This window comes from Lolium perenne, chromosome 6 (genome assembly GCF_019359855.2).
Source record: "Lolium perenne isolate Kyuss_39 chromosome 6, Kyuss_2.0, whole genome shotgun sequence".
NCBI lineage: Eukaryota > Viridiplantae > Streptophyta > Magnoliopsida > Poales > Poaceae > Lolium > Lolium perenne.
This window is the reverse complement of record NC_067249.2, coordinates 360,469-375,935: the sequence shown is the minus strand read 5'-3', so window position 1 is coordinate 375,935 and position 15,467 is coordinate 360,469. Positions and strand designations below refer to the sequence as shown.

The following is a 15,467-nucleotide window of genomic DNA, read 5'->3' as shown; positions in this document are numbered from 1 at the left end:
AGATTGCTTGCTGAGCACAAGAGGCTCGGATTATCCACGAAAGCAACGGGCGAGAGCACTTATAGAGTCGCAAGCTCAACTAGCCCCAATAGCAGGGACTATAACACTGGACCACGTGCATTACAAATAGCACAAAACCGGCTAAGTCATTGCAACTATGCGTCGACTGCACACGCATAAACTTAGTCCGGCGACATCGGGAGAAAGCGACCAAAAGAGTGAGTCAAAACTCCTCGGAAGGCCTAGCATTTTCAAAAGAAGGACTCTCGCAAAAATTAGGTGAAAAATGATTAAATCATTGCAGCTTGCCAAACATGGCGCGCACAAACGAGTCGAGCCAGCGAGTCATATTACAATAAAAGCCCCTCAAAAGGGGACGAACATGAGTTTGAGCTACCAGAGCACATGTGACACACAGGGGGCTGAGCACGCTAAAGTTTATCTCTTAATAAGCATTTTTTCAGTAGGATTTGTTGCGACGATAGTCGACTCCATCTCCGACTTGGGGGCTTCATTGCCCAAGTCCTCTCACTCCCCGACAAACCTCAGCCTGGAGTTGAAGAGGCGACCCTTGCTAACAGCAGCGAAAGGGGTCGGCGAAGCGTAATCGACCTGAAGCTCCTCGTTGCTGAGATCCTCCGGAGGGCCATCTGAGGCATAGAAAGAGTCCAGATCAACTTCCCTCTGGATGCGAGCACTGAAGACCTTGCAATAATCCAGGGCAGCAGCAGCTTCCCTCTGACTCTCCTCGCTACCATCGCAATAAATCCAAGCCATATCGCTGGGATTGCAGCATCATGGTGATGGGAGTGAGTGTACGCAAGGGCCCGAGTAATGCCGCCATAACAGGATGACCTCTTCCACCAGTCGATGACAATGGGAACATCCTGCAGTACTCCCAGGAAGGCCTCATACTCATGCGGAAGCACTTCGCCCGGAGCAAGATGTTGGAAGATCATGCATAAAGCAAGGTCAATCTCCTCCATCCGTTTCCAATGGAAGGAGAATCGATTGTCCCGGCCAAGTGACAAGAGGTCACGATCTACACCCACAAAAGAAAAATATCAATATAAAGATGTGGCTGTGATAGACATCGACAGCCAAACAATTTTCTAGTGGAACTTACCAAACATCCGGGGGAAAGCCTTCTACAGAGCCTGGTCGACATCCTTTAGTAGACCCTCAAGTTTCTTGATACATGCCTTGTGGATTTTGGAGTCACCTTGCAGTTTCTCCAATGCGGCTTCTGCCTTATCTTGGCTCTCCTTCGCTATCACAAGAGCCGACAACGACTCCTCGCGCAAGCGAGTGATGGCCCGCTCATGCTCCTCACGAAGGCCAGCCAGCTCCTTCGAGTGGACCAAAATTTTCTCCTACTCCACAGCAAGTTGGCATTTCAGAGCTACCAGCTCGGCGTTCACCGCATTCAGCTCAACCTACAATTGGCAAGCAAAAGCGAAATTAACAAAGATAATACGTGAAGCTTGTGTAGATATGAAGACAAGTCTCCAGCCGATTTCCCTACTCAATCACCAAGAGACTTGCGGGCTACTACCAGGCATATCTCAGCAAAAGCAAGTCACAAAACAACTGACCTGGTGGAGTCTCCCAGCGATCTCCATAGCCGACTTAAAAGTCGCAACTAAAATGACTCCTTTGATGACGGATGCGCTTGGCATTTTCCCAGTCGCCATGAGAGCAACCACATCAGCACTTTGCCGAAGTCAGAAGCAACTCCGAACTTTGCAGCAACAGTCATGCTGGAGCTACCAGCCCTGGCGTCAGCACTCAGCACTTATCTTCTAACCAGAGCCAATGTTGGCCTTGGCTTCCACAACATTCTCCAACTCCACCTGGGGGCTCATCTCCACCAACACAACCACCTCAATAGAGGGCAGAGGCACCACCGGCATAGCAGGCGCCTCCTGCTGAATGGCGGAGACGGGAGACCCCGTCGCCATGGCACTTGGGGCGACCACAGATGAGGGAGCCTTGGGGCCAACAACACCCGATGCCATGATAAGCGCGTAGTAAGAGAAAAGGGTGAACTGTTTCGTTGCCACAGGTGGTGGAGCAATGGCCAATGGCTCCGTCGAGATCGCCGTGCCCGGTGGTGGAGTCGCTGCGGAAGAAGAAGCAGGTCCCCCGCTGAGTGGCATGGCCTTGGCCTTGAAGAAGAGAAATCTCAGTCCCGCTAGGGGAGTCGATACAACAAAATAGAAGTACAAGACACGAAAGAGCTATTATGAGGCATTGAACTTAAGCCCTTTTGGTTTGACATTCGAAATAGCTCCCGAGCGAGTCGTTCGACCGGAGGCCTCCATTGCCATGGCACTCGCTTGGGGGCCAGATGGCGGAAGCATCCTCAGCGCAGACACTTCGTGAAAACTCCCAGAGGCACGCCCTCCTCCGCCAGAAACCTTTGGGCACATAGCAGGCGATTCTGCTATGGCCGACTCTCTCCTCCGCTTAACTACAAAGGGAGCGTCATCACCTTCATCTTCCTTAATGGCAACAATGACAGGCGGCTCTACAACAGCCGCAGAGGATGAAGGGTTGTTCGAGGAGGGAGGAGTCACACCCGGGGAGAAGGAAGCCGTTGCCTGATCTTCAGCCTCTGACTCCAGTTCGACAGCGCCGTCACCTTCGGCATTGCTATCATCATCTTCCGATTGGGGAGCATCAGCAGCCGATGGCGGCAGCCCCACAACACGATGGAACTCCTACGAGCGGAAGAGTGTGAGTCATTAAAATCAAAAGGGAACTTACTCGGAGAAAGCTGCGCCGCGTGGAAAAGAAGAAGGGGATCGTGTTCTGCAAATAACTCGCGTAGGGTTCAAGAGGAAGGTAAATGCTCCTGCTCTGTTCCGAGTAAAGTGCCTATTCAGTTACATCTGCTGACAAACGACCCCTCAGTCTCCGCAACGAGACGTGATAAAGGATGCAAAATTCCCTTGACCCGTGTCACCGAAAGGAGCATCCCTACGGGCATGTGCCGCCCTAGCTAAACACCAGTAGGACCAGGCGCTTATCCCAGATTAATAATATTCTTTGTATTTTAGGAGTTCGCCGACGACTTGCCACCAAACTGTTCATCCATAAAAGGCGAGTCAATGAGTTGACTCTTAGGCAAGGAACTAAGGCATGGAGGCGAGTCCCCGACACACTCAGGGGCTAATGATGAGGGAATATCCAACCGGGTAGGCCCACGGAAGCGAGTCATTGATCAAGACCGGGGTGGCCCAATCCAGTTGCCACCTCGAGGAGCCTGCTGACCAAGGTCCAGCACGACGAAGCAGCCTGATCGATCCATCAAGATCATCATGGAGAACAAGTAAAGGGATCAACGGTGGTAGTCGACTAGGGTTTTAGATGACTCGCCTGCATGATGTAAAACCCTAGGTCAAGTCATCTATATAAGGCTGGGCCAGGATCATGTAGGAGGGGATCGATTCATCCTCTTTGCCACCATAGTCTCCATAGATTCCATCTACACCACCGGCAACACTATAATCATATAGACATCAATATAATCAAGCAGGAGTAGGTCTTTACATCCACCAAGAGGGGCCGAACCTGGGTACATCGTGTCGTGTACCAATCTCCTCCAGGTGCTCCAATATCATCATCGTCAACCACCTCTCGTAAGCTACCCCCTGTAGCATCTGCTTCATTAATACCAAGACACTCAATAAAGATATTCCATGATGTGTGGGAGTCGTTATGGTGGTCCAGATTCCGCTGATGATTATTAATCGGAAGGTGTTTTGGACATGTCCACATATTCTCAAACTTGTAGGGTCATACGCTTAATTGTTAGACACATATAGGAATGCTACGATGCCATGGAGAATGAGAGAGAAGGGTTCCCAAAGTGTTTTGGAGTATCTCGGAAATGTTTCGGGAGGTCCCGAAGCAATCTGTTGATGTCCGAAAGTATTTCAGAAGATATCAGAAGGTTCTAGAATATGGCGGACGCTTTTGAAAGGTCCGGAAGGTTCTGGAATATTCTAGAAAATTTTGATATATCATTTGCATTTTTTCTAACTTAAAATGGTAAAGATATTATTTTTACAAGTTTTAGCTATTTTCTGAAAAACAAAACAACAGGAGAAACTTTTTACACCTAAGGATAAACCTGGCCCTAGTGGCTGACCAGTGGGCCTGAGGGGCACGTCAACTGCCACATGGGTGGGGAGAGGCGGTAGCTCACCCTGAGCATGGTGATGAGCTTGGTTGGAGTGGAGGAAGTTGAGGATACGTGAATCGACGGCTGCGACCATGCTCTGTAATGAGGAAGAATCCATGGTAGTCGATACAGCAGCAGCACCATCACCACCACCACACCACTGATCGATGAGCCATGGCAGCAGAATAACGAGGCAGCATATCAGGGCAGCTAGACCTCAAGCCAATGGTCGTGGGTGTCGATTGGGGGTGTCTTGCTTTGATTCCTTGCATGGCGATGCACTAGGAACAGTTAGCTGGGGTAGAGGAGCTCGGCTTCATCATATTCGATGGCAGTAGCACATAGTGTAGTAGGGGATGTCGACCAGGAGCTCGAGAAGGAGGCGCTGGAGGCGGCGGTTGTGGGGGACTTGACCATGAGGTCCGGAGTAGCAGGAAAATGCAGAGGAAGGCCTATAGGCAATAATAAATGTTATTATAGATTTCCATATTCATGATTAATGTTTATTCCTATATGCTATAACTGCTATGTTTCTTGAATGTGATATTCAAAGGAAACTCATAAGCACATGTAGAGATTTAAACACCAAGTTGTTCCTAGTCCCGCCTCTAGGACTAGCTCATGTGTTTTGTGATGATCACATTTTCCTGATCATAGGCATTGTTAAAGTAACAAGGATGCTATCAAGAATGAGGGTACACTGTTACAAGAAAAAGGGTACTGGACCAAGCCAATTCAATGATATACACTAGTAGAAAAAGAGGCTTCCATCCACCCCCATTAGTCCCCAAAATATTCGAACCGCGACTAAAGGGGTCTTTAGTCGCGGACCCCTTTAGTCGCGGTTCGGGAGGCGACCCGCGACCAAAGGTCTGGGCCCAGCGGGCTCGCTCGACAGCTGGGGGACGGGAGTGGCTTTAGTCCCGGTTGGCCAGGCCAACTGCGACTAAAGGTGCCCGAAGGCCTTTAGTCGCGGTTGGCCAGGCCAACCGCGACTAAAGGCCCACCCCTATATAAACCATTCGGCACACACACTTAGCCATTTGGTGCCACTTCTCTTCACAATCTTCACAAGTGGGTGGTGGGTTTGCTTTTGGTTCCTCTTATGCACACAAGATGTTCGATGAAATGCCCGAGAGAATGAAAGAAACATGATATGAAGTGTCCGAGCCACACTTGAGCTTTCTCATTTATTTTTCCTCCTCGATCGCGGTTAGCAACTTGAACCTTTCATGTGTCATTGATAAAATATGCATGTGTGTAGTTCATTTTTTAATTTCTATTATTTCTAGCTAGCTAGTTAGTTTAACAAATGCATGATGGTTAATTATATACTTTATATAATAATAATGCAGATGAATCGGCAATGGATGTACAGTAACCGACTCTCCGGCGAGTTCATTACGGGTTTGAAAGATTTCCTCGTAGTGGCTAATGTGAACAAGCAGGGGGGTTTTGTTATCTGTCCATGTGTTGCCTGTAAGAATCAGAAGGGTTACTCTTCCTCAAGAGAAGTTCACATGCACCTGCTTCGGCACGGTTTCATGCCAAGCTATAATTGTTGGACCAAGCATGGAGAAAGAGGGGTTAGAATGGAAGAAGATGAAGAAGGGGATGATATCATCGATGACAACTATCTTGATCATTTCGGTGATATTTTCATGGAGGATGCTGAAGGTGGGGAAGGTGAAGGGGAAGGTGAAGGGGAAGGTGAAGAAGAGGCACGTGATGAGCCCGCTGATGATCTTGGTCGGACCATTGCTGATGCACGGAGAGGGTGCGAAACTGAAAAGGAGAGGAAGAATTTAGATCGCATGTTAGAGGATCACAAAAAGTCGCTGTACCCAGGATGCGATAATGGTCTAAAAAAGCTGGGCTGCACACTGGATTTGCTAAAATGGAAGGCACAGGAAGGTCTATCTGACTCGGGATTTGAAAATTTGCTGAAAATAATGAAGAATATGTTTCCAAAGAATAACGAGTTGCCCGCCAGTACGTACGAAGCAAAAAAGGTTGTCTGCCCTCTAGGTTTAGAGGTTCTGAAGATACATGCATGCATTAATGACTGCATCCTCTACCGCGGTGAATACGAGAATTTGAATGAATGCCCGGTATACACTGCATTGCGTTATAAGATCAGAGGCGATGACCCTGGTGACGATGTTGAGGGCGAGAAACCCAGGAAGAGGGTTCCTGCCAAGGTGATGTGGTATGCTCCTATAATACCACGGTTGAAACGTCTGTTCAGGAACAAAGAGCATGCCAAGTTGTTGCGATGGCACAAAGAGGACCGTAAGTCGGACGGGGAGTTGAGACACCCCGCTGATGGAACGCAATGGAGAAAGATCGACAGAGAGTTCAAAGATTTTGCAGCTGACGCAAGGAAAATAAGATTTGGTCTAAGTACAGATGGCATGAATCCTTTTGGCGAGCAGAGCTCCAGCCATAGCACCTGGCCCGTGACTCTATGCATCTACAATCTTCCTCCTTGGTTGTGCATGAAGCGGAAGTTCATTATGATGCCAGTGCTCATCCAAGGTCCGAAGCTACCCGGCAACGACATCGATGTGTACCTAAGGCCATTAGTTGATGAACTTTTACAGTTGTGGGGCAGACCTGGTGTACGTGTGTGGGATGAGCACAAAGAAGAGGAATTTGACCTACGAGCGTTGCTTTTCGTAACCATCAACGATTGGCCTGCTCTTAGTAACCTTCCGGGACAAACAAATAAGGGATACAATGCATGCACGCACTACTTACATGAGACTGAAAGTGTATATCTGGGTAATTGTAAGAAGAACGTGTACCTGGGGCATCATCGATTTCTTCACCGACATTATAACGTAAGAAAGAAAGGCAAGCATTTCAACGGCAAGGCAGATCACCGGCCGAAGCCTGCGGAACGTACTGGTACGGAGGTATTTGATATGGTCAAGGATTTGAAAGTCATCTTTGGAAAGGGTCCTGGCGGACAATCAGTTCCGTAGGGAGTTGATGGGCACGCACCCATGTGGAAGAAGAAATCTATATTTTGAAAGCTAGAATATTGGAAAGTCCTAGATGTCCGCTCTGCAATCGACGTGATGCATATTACGAAGAATATTTGCGTGAACCTGCTAAGCTTCTTGGGCGTGTATGGGAAGACAAATGATACAAAGGAAGCACGGTAGGACCAGCAACGTTTGAAAGACCCAGATGACCGGCATCCGGAATGGTTTCAAGGTCGTGCCAGCTACGCTCTTACCAAAGAAGAGAAGGTCATCTTTTTTGAATGCCTGAGCAGTATGAAGGTCCCGTCTGGCTTCTCGTCGAATATAAAGGGAATAATAAACATGGCGGACAAAAAGTTCCAAAACCTGAAGTCTCACGACTGCCACGTAATTATGACGCAATTGCTTCCGATTGCTTTGAGGGGGCTCCACCAGAAAATGTTCGAGTAGCCATTGTGAAGCTATGTGCATTCCTCAATGCAATCTCTCAGAAGGTAATCAATCCAGAAGATCTACTTGTTATCACCAGAATTTGACCACGTCGGAGGTGGGCCACGATTAAGATAAGCTTGAAGGTTATATATGGAGAGAATACGAAGATCGGCCTTATATGCAAAGTTGGGCTAGATTGCCCGTTTATCTGTAATTTATTAGATCGTATCTTAAGTTAGAAGTTAGAGTTTTACCCGTGCACGGTTAGGTGCACGTCCGAATTAGAAAGTCCGCCGGACTATAAATATGTATCTAGGGTTTATGGAATAAACAACAACACAACGTTCACCCCAAAACAAACCAATCTCGGCGCATCGCCAACTCCTTCGTCTCGAGGGTTTCAATCAGGTAAGCGACATGCTGCCTAGATCGCATCTTGCGATCTAGGCAGCACAAGCTCCACGTTGTTCATGCGTTGCCGTCTTGAAGCGTCTTTGATGGCGGGCAACGTAGTTATCATAGATGTGTTAGGGTTAGCATAGCTCTTCGTATAAACATGCTTACGTAGTGCAACCCTCGCATGTCTAGCCGCCCTCACGCCTATCTCAGGCGTGGGGGCGGCACCCTGCTTGTTCATCGTCTAGTAGATCTGATCCGTTACGATTGCTCCTTGCTCTGCAAGGATTAGTTTAATATCTGCAATAGTTAGGCCTTACGAAGGGGGGGAGGATCCAGCGGCACGTAGGGTGGCGTTCGCAAGTCCTAAACAGGATGTTCCGATGATCAACGTCACGTTGGTTGTGTGGCCTTGTTTAGGATCGGCTTACGAGCACCGTGCGTGGCCGCGAGGCCCAACCTGGAGTAGGATGATCCGATTATGCGGTGAAAACCCTAAATCGTCGTAGATCTCATTAGCTTTATCTTGATCAAGCAGGATCACCAAGTATTCGTGCACCCCGTACGGATCATGGGTGGATCGGCTCTTTGAGCCGATTCACAGGATAACCTGAGAGCCGATCGAGGCTCTTATTTAATGTTTACGTGTATGCCATGCAGGAACTAAGCGAGGCATCCCCATCACCTTCCTGACCAGGTATAGGTCAGGTGGCACGCCCTTGCACTTCGCATCGCCGCGTGTGACCAGAAGAGCATTGCGGGCCGTCGCTCGGAGGGGTCTCAGCCAGCCGCAGCTCTAGGCTCTTCCCGGCTCTACCGTGTTGACAGGCCGCTGCCCGCCGGTGGGTTTTGGCGATCAACACATTCTGGCACGCCCGGTGGGACAATCATCTACATCAACCACATCGCCATCTACATCTGAGATGGCGGCGGACGGCACGCCAGTCACCTACGAGGAGCTGCCTGCTGAGCTCAAGAAGAAACATGACGAGATCAAGGCCACCCTCGAAGCCGACCTCATCGGCTCATATCACAAAACTCGTTCACATGGCGTCAGGCGGAAAGGGTTCTCACCGGAAGGCGCACTCGATGAAGTGGATCTATCTGTCCCGTCAGAGGGACGTACCAGGGCCGTGCGCCAGGAGATTGGTGGCATGGTGGCTCACTCGTTGCGTCTCCATTCCGAGAGCCTCATGAATACTTTGGAGCACGTCGCCGTTCGGATGGTCAAGGAGGTCATGAAGAATCAACACTCTCTATTAGAGTCAGCTCTCAGGACCTACCGAGGAAAAATGCCACTCCAGCCCCGTCTGCCGTTGTCGTGCACATCGGCGGCACCAGGAGTGCTTCATTCACCGTCGCGCACCGTTGACAGGACCAACGGTACTTATCCTGGGAGGTGCCAACCAGGGCACTCGTTCAGCGTCAACATGATAGAACTGGGACGCCCCCTGGATGGAGAAAAAGGCGAGGGTAACTGCTTTCGTGGCAAAGATAAGGAGGAGGCTGCTCCATGCGATCGGCCCCGACACCGCCAAAACATCTTGGTAATGATCAAGGTAGAAGCCGATACTAGCGATCGGCCCGTAGTATCCGTATCACATGCTCTCCCAGTATGTGGCGTCGATCTCACAGGTGACGGAAAGCTGGGGTACGGGTTTACATCAGCTGATGAGCTAGAAGAAGTCGACATCGGTCCTGGGGACAAACCTCGACCTACTTTTATCAGCAAGAAGTTAGATCCACAGCTCAGGGGACAGATGATAGCCCTGTTGAAGGAATACCCAGATTGCTTTGCATGGGATTACACGGAGATGCCTGGGTTGGACAGGAGCATCATTGAGCATCGGCTCCCCCTTAAGAAAGGATTTCGGCCGTTCCAACAGCGAGCACGTCAGATGAGGGCCGAGATCCTGGAAGAAGTCAAGAAGGAGATCGAGAAAATGTTGGCCGCTGGATTCATCAGGCCATGCAGGTATGCTGAGTGGATTTCCAGTATCGTTCCGGTGGAGAAGAAGGACGGCCGATGGCGCGTGGCCATCGATTTCCGAGATATTAACAGAGCCACCCCAAAGGACGAATATCCAATGCCCGTGGCAGAAACTTTGATAAACGCTGCTGCTGGCCACAAGGTGTTGAGCTTCATGGACGGCAACGCCGGTTATAACCAGATTTTCATGGCTCCGGAAGATATACACAAGACCGCATTCAGAGTACCAGGGGCAGTAGGCTTGTTTGAGTACGTGGTCATGATCTTTGGACTAAAGAATGCTGGTGCAACATACCAACGAGCCATGAATTATATATTTCATGATCTGATCGGCAAGTTGGTGGAGATCTATATCGACGACGTGGTGGTCAAATCGGTCTCCATGGAGGGGCATTTGGACGATTTACGGCGCGTCCTAGAACGAACTCGGAAATTCGAGCTGAGAATGAATCCGAAGAAGTGCGCTTTTGGCGTGACGGCTGGTCAATTCCTAGGTTTTCTGGTTCATGAGCGGGGAATTGAGATCGGCCTGAAAAGTCAGGAGGCGGTGCGCACCATGCAGCCGCCCACCACGAAAAAGGAGCTCCAATGCCTCATCGGCAAGATCAATTTCGTCCGGCGGTTCATCTCTAATTTGTCAGGACGAATCGAGCCGTTCATGGCGTTGGTGAAGACTAGATCTGACGACGAGTTTCACTGGGGCGAACAGCAACGAGCGTTTGATGAAATCAAGCGATATCGACAACACCGCCTGTATTAGTTCCGCCCCGACAAGACAGGCCATTCTACATCTACCCGTCGATGGCTGACACGTCCATTGCTTCGGTAGTGGTGCAACTCTACGAGGGCGTTGAGAGAGTCGTTTTCTACCTCAGCAGAAGGATGCTGGACGCGGAGACAAGATATCCTGAGGTCGAGAAACTTTGCCTCTGCCTGTTCTTTACTTGCACCAAGCTTCATCACATCCTTCTGACGGCAGAAATCATCGTCATCTGTAAATCGGACGTTGTCAAGCACATGTTGTCGGCTCCTGTTTTGAAAGGCCGACTCGGTAAGTGGATGTTGGCGCTGTCAGAATTTGATCTCCGGTACCAGCCGGCGAGGGCAGTCAAGGGCCAAGCGTTGGCCGATCTCATCGCTGAACGAATCAGTACCAATATAGCAGCACTATCTATACGAGCATGGGCTATGTTCTTCGATGGATCGGTTTGTGACGGTGGTTGTGGCATCGGCATTCTGCTTGTGTCGCCTCGGGGGGCAGAATACTCCTTCTCCATCAGATTATCTACCCCTTGCACCAACAACGTAGCAGAATATGAGGCAATACGCAAGGGAATGGAATTGTTATTGGAAGCTGGAGCGGAAGCTGTAGAGCTCTTTGGAGACTCAAAGTTGGTGATTAACCAGCTCACGGATGAATATAATTGCGAAAGTGAATCGCTTTTCCCATATTGGATGGAATGCCGTGAGTTGATGACACAGTTTCGGTACATCAACTTTAATTGGATCCCAAGATCCCAGAATACCGATGCCAACAATCTCGCACAAATGGCGTCAGGCTACATAGATATAGCCGACGGACAGGAAGTTCAGATACAATTCCTGGAACAGAATGATTGGAGAGCCGAGATCTTCGATTATTTAAAAGATTCGGCTCGGGGGGCACCGAAACGGGTTAGATACAAAGCCATGAAGTATGTCCTTATAGGAGACGACATGTTTTACAGGACATTGGAGGGGTTGCTACTCAAGTGCCTAGGACCGACTGAATCTAATCGGCTTTTACATGAGGTGCATGAAGGCGCCTGTGGAACGCATCAGTCGGCTCATAAGATGAAGTGGTTGATCAGGCGATCAGGGTTTTATTGGCCCACTATGCTTGAAGATTGCTTCAATTATTACAAGGGGTGCCAAGCGTGTCAGATGTTTGGAAAGATTCAGATGGTGCCAGCATCAGCGATGAACAAAATCATCAAACCTTGGCCGTTTCGGGGGTGGGGCATGGATATGATCGGCAAAATCCATCCGGCGTCAGGGAAAAAACATGAATGGATTTTGGTTATCACAGATTACTTCACTAAGTGGGTGGAAGCCGTCCCTATGAAAAAGGTGAAATCAGAAGATGTGATCAAGTTTGTGAAAGAACACGTCATTCATAGATTTGGGATTCCCCAAACTATCACGACCGATGGAGGTTCGGTCTTTACTTCTAAAGAATTCAGGAAGTTCTGTGATGACTTAGGGATTAAATTGATCCGATCATCCCCGTACTATGCTCAAGCTAACGGGCAGGCTGAGGCGTCCAATCAGAGTCTGATCAAGTTGATCAAGAGAAAAATCGACGAGAACCCTCGGGATTGGCATGAGAAGTTATCAGAAGCATTATGGGCCTACCGCATGTCGTGCCATGGAGCCATAAAGACTTCGCCGTACCAGCTTGTCTATGGACAGGAAGCTGTATTGCCTTGGGAAATTACGGCTGGATCAAGACGTGTCACGTTTCAGAATGATCTGACAGCTGAAGAATATGCAGCTTTGATGAGCGACACTATTGAAGACGCAACAGAACTCAGGCTTTGGTCGTTGGAGAAGATTAAGGAGAACAAAGCCAGGGTGGCTCGTGCTTACAACAAAAAGGTTAGGCCAAAGGAGTTCCAAGTTGGTGATCTTGTGTGGGAAGCTGTGTTGCCATTGGGAACCAGGGATAAGGCATATGGCAAATGGTCTCCTAATTGGCACGGTCCGTACAAAGTTGTCCAGGCCTTGAAGGGTAATGCATACATGCTGGAAGAGTTGAGCGGCGAAAAATTCCCAGTGGCTGTAAATGGTCAACACCTCAAGAAATATTTCCCAAGCATGTGGGATGATGGACAGTAAGATGTGGGGGCCGATTTCAGAATCGGCCAGTAAAAAAAAAAAATCATAAATAATAAGAAAATCACAGCCGATGCACAGACATCGACTTGAGAAGACATATGGAGATTAACAGTATGCAAGTACAGCCGATGTGCGGGCATCGACTTCAGAAAACAAAGCCGATACGCTGATATCGACTTTAGCGAAATAAGTTTATACAACAGCTTGGCCTCAGGCAGCGACATGAGCCGATGTTCTGCTATCGGCTCCCTGTACGATGACTCCATTCGGCAATCGGCAAGGGAGCGAAATTAATTAAGGGATTTTCTTCATTGATAAGAGGATTTTGATGGGGTTCGTAGCATAGAAAACAAAAATTTTCCTACCGCAAGACGAATAAAAACAATAGATCTAATCTATGGAACACCCAAAATCTAATCTACAAGATCGAAGCAACGAGATGGAGATAAGACTAACCCTCGAAGATTCCAAAGTCTACGAGATTAATCTCGTTGTTGGTGTAGACGATCGTCCCCGGTGCTGCAATCCGGCAGCACTTCCGTACTCGGTCGCGCGTACGGTGTCGATGAAGCTCCTTCCTCTCCCGTTCCAGCGGGCAGCGGAGGTGTGGTAGATCTCCTCTAAACTCCAGCAGCACGACGGCGTGGTGGTGGTAGTGGAGGAAGAAAAACTGCAGGGCTTCGCCTAAGCCGGAGCAGCGTATGGTGGAGGGAGAGGCGGCCAGAGGAGGAGGCAATGGATGGGGGGTGTGGCCGGCCACCCCCTCCCCTCTTTATATAGGGGGGCAGCCGGCCAAGGTGGCCCCCTTTCCCATCTAGGGTTAAGGGGGGCGGCGGCCAAGGGGGGGAGAGGGGCTTTCCCCTCCCCCAAGTTGATCCCCCCCAGGGAAACCCTAGGGGGTTGGCCGGCCTGGGCCTTGGGGCCAAGTGCCCCTGGCCCATTAGGCTAGGGAGCATCCCCTCGGCCCACGGTGGGCCTCCTAGGTCGTGGGCCCCATGGTGGACCCTTCCGGAACCTTCTAGAACCTTCCAGTCAATACCGGAACAATCCCGAACATTTCCGAAAACCCAGAAATCAACTTCCCTTATATGAATCTTATTCTCCGGACTATTCCGGACCTCCTCGTGACATCCTGGATCACATCCGAGACTCCGAACAAACTTCGTCTCCATACCATATTCAAATCTACTCATGCGACATCGAACCTTAAGCGCGTCACCCTACGGTTCGCGAACTATGCAGACATGGTCGAGACTCCTCTCCGAGCAATAACCAATAGCGGGATCTGGAGATCCATAATGGCTCCCACATATTCAACGATGACTTAGTGATCGATTGAACCATTTACATACGATGTCAATTCCCTTTGTCTCGCGATATTTTACTTGTCCGAGGTTTGATCATCGGTATCTCCATACCTTGTTCAACCTCGTTACCGACAAGTACTCTTTACTCGTACCGTGGTATGTGATCTCTTATGAACTATTCATATGCTTGCAAGCTAATCAGATGACATTCCACCGAGAGGGCCCAGAGTATATCTATCCGTCATCAGGATGGACAAATCCCACTGTTGATCCATATGCCTCAACTCACACTTTCCAAATACTTAATCCCATCTTTATTGTCACCCATTTACGCAATGACGTTTGATGTAATCAAAGTACCCTTTCGGTGTAAGTGATTTACATGATCTCATGGTCGAAGGATTAAGACAACTATGTATTGAAAGCTTATAGCAAATGAACTTGATGACTTGATCTTATGCTACGCTCATTTGGGTGTGTGTCCATTATATCATTCAACTAATGACACAACCTTGTTATTAATAACATCCAATGTTCATGATCACGAAACCATGATCATCTATTAATCAACAAGCTAGTTATACAAGAGGCTTACTAGGGACTCCTTGTTGTTTACATAACACACATGTATCAATGTTTCGGTTAATACAATTATAGCATGGTATATAAACATTTATCATAAACACAAAGGTATTATAATAACCACTTTATTATTGCCTCTTGGGCATATCTCCAATAGTCTCCCACTTGCACTAGAGTCAATAATCTAGATTACATTGTAAGGTACCTAACACCCATGGCATTCTGGTGTTGGTCATGCTTTGCCCTTGGGAGAGCTTTAGTCAACGGATCTGCAACATTCAGATCCGTGTGTACTTTGCAAATCTCTACTTCACCATCTTCGATGTACTCGCGAATCGAATGAAAACGCAGCTTGATATGCTTCAGCTTCTTGTGTGACCTTGGTTCCTTTGCATTGGCGATGGCACCCGTGTTGTCACAATAAATGACTAACGGGTCCAATGCACTAGGAACCACACCAAGCTCAACAATGAACCTCTTCATCCATACCGCTTCCGATGAAGCCTCTGAAGCCGCTATATATTCAGATTCTGTTGAAGATTTCGCCACCGTGCACTGCTTGGAACTGCTCCAGCTTACTGCCGCACCATTCAATATAAACACGTACCCAGACTGAGACTTAGAGTCATCAGGATCGGTGTTCCAACTTGCATCGGTGTAACTAGTTACAACGAGCTCTTGGTCACCGCCATAACAAAGAAACA

At 48.8% G+C, this 15,467-nt stretch overlaps 1 long non-coding RNA gene across 1 annotated transcript; it reads right to left on the bottom strand.

Moving 5' to 3' along the window:
* Positions 1-275: 275 nt before the first annotated feature.
* On the bottom strand, positions 276-1,425 carry LOC127310920 (uncharacterized). The gene is made up of 2 exons (XR_011747337.1): positions 1,127-1,425; positions 276-1,042 (listed from the first exon to the last, which is right to left on the bottom strand). It is a non-coding gene; the product is annotated as an uncharacterized lncRNA (long non-coding RNA).
* Positions 1,426-15,467: the final 14,042 nt, after the last annotated feature.